The sequence below is a fragment of the Phoenix dactylifera genome, chromosome 3 (assembly GCF_009389715.1).
Source record: "Phoenix dactylifera cultivar Barhee BC4 chromosome 3, palm_55x_up_171113_PBpolish2nd_filt_p, whole genome shotgun sequence".
NCBI classification, from domain to species: Eukaryota; Viridiplantae; Streptophyta; class Magnoliopsida; order Arecales; family Arecaceae; genus Phoenix; species Phoenix dactylifera.
Window position 1 is genome coordinate 9,070,511 of NC_052394.1, and position 12,090 is coordinate 9,082,600.

A 12,090-nucleotide genomic window follows, 5' to 3' on the forward strand; every position below is an offset into this window, starting at 1 on the left:
TGCGATGTTCTTCAACCAAGTGGTGCTTGCCACAGAAAACATCTTTCTGCCCAAAATGACCTGACTTCCTTGAAGCTCCGATCTTCATATTGCTTCTTCTTTCATCCTTTCCTATTCTATAATTCTAGTTACTAATTGTTGTGGTTGAAACTTGGCCTGAGGGTGACCACGCCGGAAGAAGCCGAGAAGACGCTGGCGGTGATGAGGAAAGAGAACCACCTCCTGCGCTGTGGGATACCTGTACAAAGTCTTGGCCGAAGATTCCGGCAAAGGCTCTCCTGTGGCTAAGTTAGTCGGATTTTTGGAGAGATTTCTAAGTGCCTTGGATGGCCTCTTATCACTTGATAATGCTTGCAATAGTTTATAATAACTTACCGAGGGCCTTTCCCTACCCTTTTTTTATAGGGTGAGGGTCTCGGCCGTTACATGAAATTTCGGATCGATTTGTGATCAGCTGGCCATCAATTAGAGGCGGCGTACAGCACGGAGATCAATCCCGCGGGTAGAGAATTCAGAAGATATCTTTTCTGATTTGCTCTGAGAGTCCGCCACGTTGTTCCAAATGAAAGTGCTCGAGAAAGCTCTTTAATGTGTTGTGCGCGCACTCACTCCGAGGCGTTACCTGGTGGTATACGAGGGGCCAATCATCAATGCCCTGCCCCTCGATGCGGCCGTCATAAATGACCGGCCTTTAACACCGCGATCCAGAAAGATCTGCTGAGGGAGCTTCGGGGTCTGCCACATGGCACGATCTAGCGGCTCGGCCACCTGGGTATGGAATCCGCGAGATCTTCAACGAGATTAAAGTTGACAGGGCCGAGGTCGGCTCAGCCTTCAGCGGGGTCCGAAGTCAGCTTGGCCTCCGGCAAAGGTCGGCTCGGCCTTCGGCGAAGTTTGAGGTCGGCCTAGCCTCTGGCTGAGGTCGGCTCTGCCATCGGTAGGTCTGAGATCAGTCTGGCTCTTGGTGGGACTGAGGTCTGGCCTGCTCGGCTACGAGCTCTGTTCGGTCGGAATTGGGCGACTCCATGCTGGAGTGGGGCGATCCATTTTGCCTCCCATCACTAATAGAGGTGATCAAAACCCGGGCCGGGCTCGGGCCGGGCTCTACAGCAGAAATTAGGCCCGATGGCTATGCCCAGACCCGGCCCGGCCCGACTATCGGGCTTAAATTTTTGTCCAGGCCCGACCCAACCTTATAAATCTGGTCCCAGGCCCGACCCGACAGGCCCGACCCGACCAGCCCGACAGGCCCCGACCCGATAGGCCCGACCCGACAGGTCCGTTTTTTTTTTGGAATCTAGAAATGGGCAAAAATGGCCCAACAGCTTAATGGCTCTCTAAATTGGTTAATTGGTTAATGTTAAGGATATAACTAGCCTATTTTAAATAGATAGTGTTGGTAGTGGTTTCAAACTTTGGAATTTGGATATATCTACAAACATTAAAAAAGAAAAAATTTGCAGCTTCAAGCCAATAGAAAGAAAATAAAATGTATGAAACACTGTTGTCCAGCTGAAAATTACAACCCAATAATAAAAACTGCAAACTTAGACAAAATACAAATTACATTGTCCCATTAACATTATAACAAACATGCATCTTTGTGCATTCAAAAGTTCATAAAAGTTCATAATTCTTGAAGCCACTTTCATAATAGAAAACTGTAGAACATCCTTGCATCTTCTAACTCAAAAAACCTACAAACACAAAATTGAAACATTAGCAATTGTTGATTGAACATGAATAATTATTAGAGTTATTAATAGAATATCTAAATGACTACAATTGTTAGCCTATCAAAAAAATTATACAACTAATTATAAAAAAATTCAGTTCATAAGAATTATCATAATACAAATAAAGCACCATCCAACCGAAAAAAAAAAAAAATCAGGGGAGAAGAAACTGAGAGGAGAAAATTCAGAGAATCTCCACCCTCCAAGAAGTCCATCTCCAATCCCCCGATCTTTCTTCCTGATGGCCCAGCTCGAACTGGGTTACTGGAGCACTGTGATTGTGAGGGAAGGAAAACCAAGACCAAAACCAAAAAAGAGAAGGGATGAAAGATCCCTCCTCTCTTTCTCTGTCTCCCGTCTCCACCCAAAACAAAACCACTGTCCCCACTCCCCACTCTCCCACTGTTCCGAGCTCTCTCGCTACCCCCCCACCTCTCTCTCTCTCTCTCTTTCTCTCTTCGGGCTTGGGCAAAATCTACCGAGATCGAGCTCGAAGAGGAGGAGGAGGAGGAGAAAACTCTTACCGGTGACTGTGAGTCGGTGACCGGAGCCGCGGAGGTTGCCGTCCGGGGGAGAAGGACGCGAAGAGCCGCCGGCCGGTCGTTGAAGAGGCGACGACACCGAGAGGAGGCGGCTATCAGGCTCTCAGCGAGGGAAAAGGGGGGCGGGGGCGGCGGCTCTCAGCGAGGGAGGGCGGCGGCGGCTCTCAGCGAGGGAGGGGGGGCGGCGGCGGCTCTCAGTCTCAGCGAGGGAGGGGGGCCGGCGGCGGCGGCTCTCAGTCTCAGCGAGGGAGGGGGGGTGTGGCGGCGGCTCTCAGCGAGGGAGGGCGGCGGCGGCTCTCAGCGAGGGAGGGGGGGCGAGGGAGGGGGGGGCGGCGGCGGCTCTCAGTCTCAGCGAGGGAGGGGAAGGGAAGGGAAGGGAAGGGAAAGCCCAAAGGTTAGGGTTTTTGTTAAATTTTTTTAATATATTATAATTTATAACAGGATTTTATAGTCGGGCCGGGCCGAACCGGACTATTTTTAACGTTTCCAGGCCCGGCCCGATTTTTTTGGTCGGGCCGCTTTTCCTGCCCCGGCCCGACCAATGGGCTCTTTTTCAATGCCCAAGCCCGAAAAATTTCGGCCCGGACCGGGCGGGCTGGGCGGGCCAGAAGGCCCGTGATCACCTCTAAGATTCACTAATAATACAGAATGAGCTCACTTCTCTTCGATCTCTAAATATAGACAAAAAGCATCCAATAGATCAGCCATTATAATGAGTAAGCAACCTTACATGGTCACGCTAAATAACAAAAAAATAATGACAGCGATAATTCTGTGAAACCATCCTTATGAGCAACAATGTTAGTAGTAGGCCACGGCTTATATAAACTCACTAATTCTAATCAAGTCAGATAATCATTGTAGGGGGGGAAATATACATTAGTGAATAAAAGGTGTTCCATCCAACAAAATGAAAGTCAACCTGATTCCTTCAATTACTATGTAACCCATGCAGCAAGTTGACTTCCAGTAACTAGATTATGATGAACTAGAGTCAGGCGCCAAATTGTACAATTTTGTTTAAATTCAAGTTACCTTCCCATGCTCATGTAAGCTTCTCTTATTTTATTTTCAAAGTGCTTATTTCTGTACCACTATATCTTCTGAAAAGTATGAACCATCCTCCCAAACATCATTTTTGACTCGATTTGTGCCAATACTAATTGGCAGCAAATTTTAAAAATCAATGAGGCGTGAATATAGTCAGTCTGATAAGTGAACACACATAATGTAACCATACCTGAAGGTCCTGAACAGCAAAGTGCAATTTATATCAAAAGAAGGTGTAAAAGTATATTGTTGTTGAAGAAGAAGATAAGTAATGGAGGAAATAATGAAATTCACCTCATTAACATTTTCATGACACTTCAGGACTCCGGAGCTTACCACAATGAGGCGTAGGATAAGTTCTCATCCAAGAGCGTCTTTGAAGTTCCATGCGACAGAGCCGCCCAAGGATGCTTTTCTAGTCTCTCAAAACATTATGTTCATGATCATCTCCCGATGAACTTCCTTCTGGGAACTTCTGATCAAAATCTTCTGTTTTGACAAAATACTCCACTCCATGTTTCACTATCACCTTAGGGATCTGATAGGTATAATTCTTCTGCAGTGAGTAGTGTGGGTCTGAAAGAGGAATGTATGCAAGAAGGAAGAAAAGCAAGATGGGTAATGACTGAGGACTCGTTTGGTTCGTAGAAAAAGAAAGGAAGAAAATTATGTCCAATAAGAAAATAAAGAAATGGTACTTATTTGGTTGGAGTTTCAAAAAAGAGAAACAAGAAAGTAACATTTTTATGGAAATAAGATTTCCATAAAAAAATTGATGGAGGACATGGAAAAACTACTTTCTCATCGATTGAAAATTGAGTCCTTTTTTTTCTAAAAGTATCCTTAAGCCATCAAATCTATGGGTAAGACATTTTTCTTTATTAAGAATATAATATGTATTTTATATAAAAAAAATTTTGTGCTGAAAACGAAAGTATCATACATAACGTGTATGGATACAGCCAAGAATGTCAAAAAATAAGACATCTCGTAGAGCACTAGGCAACTCCGCCTCTTCCACCCAGAGGTGGTCCCCGGAGTGGTTGGCAACAAAGGACGCCACCTAACCCACGGCCCTATTAGCCTCTATAAATACATGCTTCGCTTGAAGCACCACCCCCTACTCACCATGGCCCAAATATCTCTCAAAAGTGGGTAGTAATCGCCGACCCCCCTCCCCCCCGAAACCTGTAGAATCCATCCGGTGACTATCACTGAATCGCCTTCTAGTAGGACCTCTCTCCCCTGTAAGGCACGTCGTACGTACCACAAACCAGACCAGACCGCTCTCAACTCTGCCCCTGGTACTGAGGTATCGAATAAATAGCAGCCCCCAACTGTGATCACCCTGTAGTCCGGGTCCCTGACAACGAAGCCCGCACCACCCCTCCTGCCGCCATCCATCTATGTACAATGGGTTGTTCAGCTGATTTCATATAATTTTTTTGGAAAAGTAGATACTCGACCAAATATAAGCCATTCTAAAATGCGCCATTTTTTCTTGATCAACAAAATATGCTAAAATTATTTTCTCAGACGTCATATTTCTAAAAATCATCTACTCAAAAAAATATTTCAGTGAGAAAAAATCATTGTCGCATACCAAACGAGTATATTAAACTAGGCCCTCCTCCCCAAACATCACATTTTGCTTGTTGCCTACCCATCGGCCCCATTTTGTCTAAAAACGTAAGAAGAAAGACGTGAAGATTTCATTGGGATCAAAATTTTTATTAAAAATGTCACTTCTATTAGCCCTTTTTTTGGGGGTACATTGACTGCTCACACTAATATCGCGTAAGCATAGCCAACTGAATCAATATAAAGAAAACAACACAGTAGTGGAGGAACATAATTATGTCGAGTCTAAAGGATCTCTTCAGAATGTTGGGCAGCAAATGAGATGACCCAATCAGCAGCTTTGTTTGTCTCACGATACACATACACGGTCTGAAAAGCACTACACTCCCTTAGCAGTCCTCGGATGTCGCCTAGTAGCAGGTGTTCTCCCCTCCCACCTCTCCTTTAGTATGTGCTCAATCACCATGGCTGAGTCCCCTCAAGAATGATACACTCAGCCTCTAACACGTCTTGCATAGGAGAGTCCCTTCCATGCTGCCTTGAGCTCGGCTCCAAAAGCTGAAGCCTCGAAGGTACGTCGCCCCCGCCCCCCTCCCTCACTGCAAGCAACAGGTATGTCCTTGTTTCTTGGGAGCTCCTACTTTCTATCCATCTCAAGTTGAATTTCGATGGTAGTCTGCCCTTTTTTTTTTTTTTTTTTTTTGGTAGAAACGGCATTTCATATAACTCTAACTTGAGTACATCCAGCCAAATCAAAGGAAAGCAAAGAGTAAAAGGTGGGAGGAATATCTCCTACAGATGTCCATATGACCTCCCCTGAATGCCGGGCAACAAAAGAGGCAACCCAGTCTGCCACACTGTTCGCCTCCCGAAGAACATGTGCGGCCTGGAAGTCACTCAGCTCCTGAGCCAATCGCCTAACCTCACGGATGAGGGGATGACCATCACCAAATCTGTCCACTCCTCGTATCCAATCGATCACCACAGAGGAGTCTCCCTTAAGACATATATGCTCAGCACGAAGTACCCGCCTCGCATATGCTATGCCCTCCCAGGCTGCCCGCAGCTCTGCCCCAACTGCGGTAAATCCCGGCGTACGGCACCCACCAGCAGCAATCAGCCTACCCCGATGGTCTCTGATAACAAAGCCAGCTCCTCCTGACACCCCGTCCACCGACATACTACCATCAAAATTCACTTTTAAATAACCAAGGGGTGGGGGTACCCAAGAAACTAGGGCAAACCTGGGCGCTGTGGCAGCTGAAAGAGTACCCCAGATGTCCCTGGCTATCTCAGAAGTGAAGCTAATGGCAGCTGTGGTAACCTCCCTGGCATAACGCATGGCTCTGTCCACCACCCTCCGTGGGGGTAATCGCCTACCCTCAAAGATGCTAGCATTCCTGTCCAACCAAATAGAATAAGCCATATATACCCAGCAAATGCCGGCCTCAACAGTGCTAGGCCTCCTCATGGAAACCCTCAACCAGTGAATCAGATCCTGTGTCGACTCGACTGAATGGGGTAATACTGATGGTGATAGGCGCCAAATCTCCCTAGCTCTGGGACACTGCAGAAGAGCGTGATCAATCGTCTCCTCAGTTTCCGAGCACTCCTCACAACACTGAGTAATCCTCATACCTCGCCTAACAAGCAAGCTCCTGGTCGGTAGGCAGCCCCATGCCACCTTCCAGATGAAGAGCGCCACCCGCGGGTGAACCCGCAACCTCCAAATCCATCCTCCCTCTATCTGCCGTGCTGGCTCTCGGCACAGAAAAGTGTGAATATCCCTGGCCCGCACCTGAGATCGCCCTGACGGCATCCAAACTAGTCTATCCAACCCCCCTCGGGCAGGGATATGTAGGGCCAGGATCATCTCTGCCAACTGCTCCCCAAAGGTCTCTCTGATCAACTCCATCCTCCAGCGATCACCCTCTGGCTCCATAAGATCTCTGACCCTGAGGCCGGCTAACCTCGAAGTATCCACCATAACTGGTAATCTGCTAATAGGCTGCTCCGTCACCCAGCAATCCTCCAACACATCAATGGACCGCCCATCTCCAATGGCCCATCTAATCGCGGGAAGCACCAGCCCTGCCCTGGCACAAATCTCTCTCCAAACCGGTGAATGGCGACGACCAGCATAGGACCCAGGCACTAGGACGCCATACTTGGCCCTCATCAGTGAAGACCACATGCCACTAGGCTCCAGCACAAATCTAGCAGCGTGCCGTGCCGCTAGGACCTCCCGTCTCGCCACCAAGGACTGCACCCCCAATCCACCATATCTCGTGGGCTGACATACAACCTCCCAAGCCATAAGAGGGATACCCCCCCGTCTCTGTTCCTTCCCCAAATAAAGTTCCTATAGATCTGCTCAATTTTCCTCACTGTCGCTACTGGAATAAGGGAGTTAGTAGATAGACAGGGATAGAGGAAAGAACTGACCGTACCAGAGTAATCCTGCCCATCATGGATAATGAGTGTATCTGCCATCCCTCCAACCTGCGCCTGATACTGAGCTCGAGAGAAGTACAATCACTGCTGCGTAAGCGCTGACCGGAGATCGGTACTCCCAAATACCTCAACGTGCCCTCCTGCTCACCCACTCCCAGAATCTCCAAAATGGAGGTCTTCACAGTCAGTTTGGTCTTCGGGCTGAAAATAATTGCTGACTTAGATAAATTGACCCGTTGACCAGACATAGAGCAATAATCTCGAAGAATCCTCCAAATACTCAGTGCAGCCTGCCTAGTCGCCCGGACTAACAAAAGGCAGTCATCGGCAAAAAGCAAATGTGAAATCGGTGTAGCCTCCGCCACCGGCCTATAGACCTCCAGCTCCTGGGAGCTCACTGCATGTCGAAGGGCCCGGGAAAGTGCATCTGCGCGTATAATAAACAACAGTGGAGAGAGGGGGCATCCCTGACGCAATCCCCCAGAAGACTCAAAATACCGTGAAGGCGATCCATTTACCAGGATGGCAAAAGAGGGGGCTCTGATGCATCCCATAACCCATCTGATCCATGCCTCAGGAAAACCAAATCCCTGCAAGGACTGCTGCACAAAATCCCATCTCATCCTATCATATGCTCTCTCCATGTCAAGCTTGATCCCCATCAAACTCCTCCTACTAGAGGCCCTACCAAGATCAAACATAAACTCCTGCGCAATAAGGACATTATCTGTAATACTCCGCCCTCCCACAAAAGCCCCCTGCTCCGGGCTAATCAGTCTCGGTAGAATATCTCTCAATCTCAAAGCTAGTATCTTCGCCGTCACCTTGTACAAAGTAGTACACAGGCTGATCGGGCGAAAGTGACTCGGCTCAGAAGCATCCTGTCGCTTCGGTATCAGGGTGACTAGGGTCCTCTGCCAATCTGTAGACATCACGGCTGTACTAAAATACTGCTGTATGGCCTCCGTCACCCTCTGTCCCACAAGCATCCAATACCTCCGAAAGAAAAATGGTGGAAAGCCGTCTGGGCCGGGTGCCTTGTCCCCCTCAAGGGACCACATCACCTCCTGAATCTCCCTAGCCGATACCGGCCTAATCAGTGCTGCTGTATCCTCCTCCACCACCCGTATCGAAGGTGGCACAGGACCCTCTGAAGCCACGGGGCCCGTCTGCTCAGACCATCTAGCCCTGAAAAAGCCCTCCAACACCCTACGAATCATATCTGGGTCCTCCACTAGCTGCCCATCCTCATCCCTGATCGCCCTGATCCTGTTCCGATGCCTCCTAATTACTGCCGCCTGGTGGAAAAATCTAGTATTCCGGTCCCCCTCCTGGATCCACTGTACCCTCGATTTCTGTCTCCACAGGATCTCCTGCTGTCTCAAAAGGGAATCATGCATGGCTAGAAGTGACCTGAGCTCCCCCAACTCCTCCTCTGCCAAGCCTCCCTCCCCGGCCTCCTGAGTCTGTAGCTTGGCAATGGCCTCCTCGGCCTCCTCAATCCTCCTAAAAATATTCCCCACCTCCTTCCGGTTCCACCTTTTCAACCTTCTCTTCGTCAGCTCCAATAGACAAGACACACGATACATAGCATCACCTCTCCCATGGTAGTCTGCCCTTCACTGCCTCCTCATGACACTATATTGCTGGTGGAAATCAGAGTCTTCAACTATCCCTGTTTGATCGGATTGCCGCCTCGACTCCTCATCACTCAAGCACTTGAAAGCCTTGCAAACAGCCTTGAACGTCTCCTCCGCTCCCGGGGCCTTGTTCTGGTCAGGATGAACCTTAAGAGACAGCTTCCTGTAGGCCTTCCTAATTTCCTCCATGGAGCAACTCTTCTCCACCCCAAGAATCTCATAATAATCCTTGTTCTTCTTGATCTCTTGAATCAATATAACATGCGCTTCTTTGTAATTTCGATCCCCATTTGAAGCCTCCGGTGCCTTAGAGGAATCCCGATCATGGCTATCTTGATCTACAACTATTTCCTCTTCGCAAGCAGTGGAATCTCTACTTCCAAGATTTGTGGGATGAATGTCCTAGTAGCAGATCGAAGAACCTCGATAATCTGGAGCTTGGTTACGTTTTTGTTTTCAACGGCAGATTGGTGACGGTAGGAGGATCAATATATTAGAGGATGCATGGGACTCCAATATTCCTTTTATCATGAGTTTGATACAGTGGACTCTTTGATTCATTCTTTTCTCATAGGCATGAGCTAGTAATTCTTTCTATTAATGCCTATACTGGATGGAGTTGATATAATGGAGTTGATTAGTCAATTAAGATGGCCATCGAGTTCCATAAAGGTGTCTCCCTCAAATTTCTTCAAACAGATTCTATTCTGATACCCGCCAATGGTCAAGGAGGTGCTGGGTTTCTCATCAGAGATTATAATGGGAAAATACTTCTTGCTCATGCTAAATGTCTCATCGCTAGCTCCATGCCTCCGGTTGAGCTGCGAGATGCATGAGAAGCTCTCAAAGCTGTTGCCACTATGCTTAATTGTAAAAGGATCATGTTAGAGGGAGACACCTTTATGGACTTTCACCATTGTCACACCATCAGGAGATTGAACTGAATAGAGGTGCCACGTCGACTACGGTAGAAGAGTGCAGTGCTAAGCAACAATAAAATTATAGTACTGGACTATGGTAGAAAATCTAAGTTACATCTACTCTTTGGAAAAAACATTAAGATAAAAATGATGCGATATAATTAGATTGATTGTTGAAGGGTTCATTTTATAGATTACAATTCTGCTATTTATACTAATGCATAACAATTTTCTTAAATATACTAATTGTTTGCTTGGATAGCTCCTTACATCTAGACTCCACTTTTGCTAGTTTTGGTAACCGTCACCAATTATCCTTTCACTATACTGTTAGACCGATAATCAAATTCTATTAGCTTTTGGCTTATGCTGACCGTCTCTTTTCGCTCGGCCTATAATATAATATTCTGTCCCTTGAAATTTTTGTGACATGCATAATTGTCTTATTCTTCCACCGGTCATCTTTCACGGCCAATACTTTATCTTTGGCCTGCTTATCTATATTAAGGCAGAATTCTATCTATTTGGCTTGGCTCTCTACCTTTAGTTTGATTTCATAGCTGAATTCTACCCAATCTTAGTAAGAGTCACATGATTCTCCCCTACCCTATTTTTATCAAATTTAATCCTTGTAGCTCTTATTTCTGGCCGCTAGCTAAATTGTTGAGATGTGATGTAAGTACCAATAACCTGAAGAACATAAATTAAAATAGAAGATTACTTCATTTATTTTTTATTTTTTTTAAAAGGATGTCCATATCATGCAAAATAGTCGATTATGTGTTGTTTATGAAACATATTTTTAATATGCAAATAACAGGAACCTCTTATTTCGTTTTTTGAAGTCTTTAAATCGAATTCAATGTAAATAAAAGCAAGTAGTTAAGAACATGGAAGTAGAATTCTTCATTCATTTATTTTTTAAAAAACCGATGCCCACATCTTGTAAAATAGTTGATTACCAGTAAGCTAGATGACATGCCTTTGTTTTGATTTTTTTTTCAAGAGTTCACAATAAATTCAATTTAATGAAAATCAAGTAGTCAATGATGCGGAGAAAATGCACCAAGCAAGAAGAATTTTTATTTATTTATTTTTTTTAAAAGAATGTCTATATCATACAAAACAGTTGATTATGAGTGGTCTAAGCAACAAGTTTTATTTTGTATATCACATGGTATATATGGCAACATAGTAACTTGCCTTAAATTCACAAAATTACTAAGGCCCTATTTGGGGGAGCTTTTGGAAGGCCAAAAAGCACTTTCGGGCTCTCCAAAAGTACTTTTAGATAAAAAATGGTGTTTGGTAAAATTTTTGGAAAGTTGTTTCAGCTTTTGTGGGAAGCTGAAAACAGCTTTTGGGGAGAAGCTCCAATTTGGAGCTTTCCGAAAATGCTATTTTCAGCTTTGTCGGGAAGCTGCTTTTTGGACCAAAATACCCCATTTAAATCTCACTTTTTCCCCCCAAAATCCTCATCCCGCCTCTTCCTCTCTCACCCATCCCCTTCCTCTCCCTCTTTTTCTTCTTCTTCCTCTCAACGCCGCTGTCACTGTTCCTTCTTCCTCTTCTTTTTTTTTTTCTTTTTTTTTTGTTTTGGGAGCTTATGGTTGCCCATGGTGGCAGCCACCATGCCGGCCACCACCCATGGCCGGCGACCCCTCTATATTTCAATGAAATAAAATAATAAATAAATAAATAACTAAATAAAATAAATAAAAAGAAAAATAATGGGTAAGTGGCAAATAATCTAATCTAAATAAATAAATAATATTAGTAATTATTTAACCAATTTTATCACCTAGCTAGAAAATTTATTAGAAAGATAAATGGTTATTAGAAGGATGAAAAATTAATTTACACTAATAATTATAATATTTTATATATTTATTATTGTATTATTCTATAAATATAATATTATATTACATTATATCATAATATATTGATATGTTATGTTAAATAATTTAATATTATATTAAATTATTATTCTATAATACATAATGTTATAGTACTATATTATAATAATATTATATTACATTACATTAATATTATACTATATCATATATTTATGTATTAATACATATTATATTTTATTATGCTTTGTTGTATAATACTGGTAATGTCCTTTATGGTCATTTTGTCACACAAAAGTACTTTCTCAGTTTGT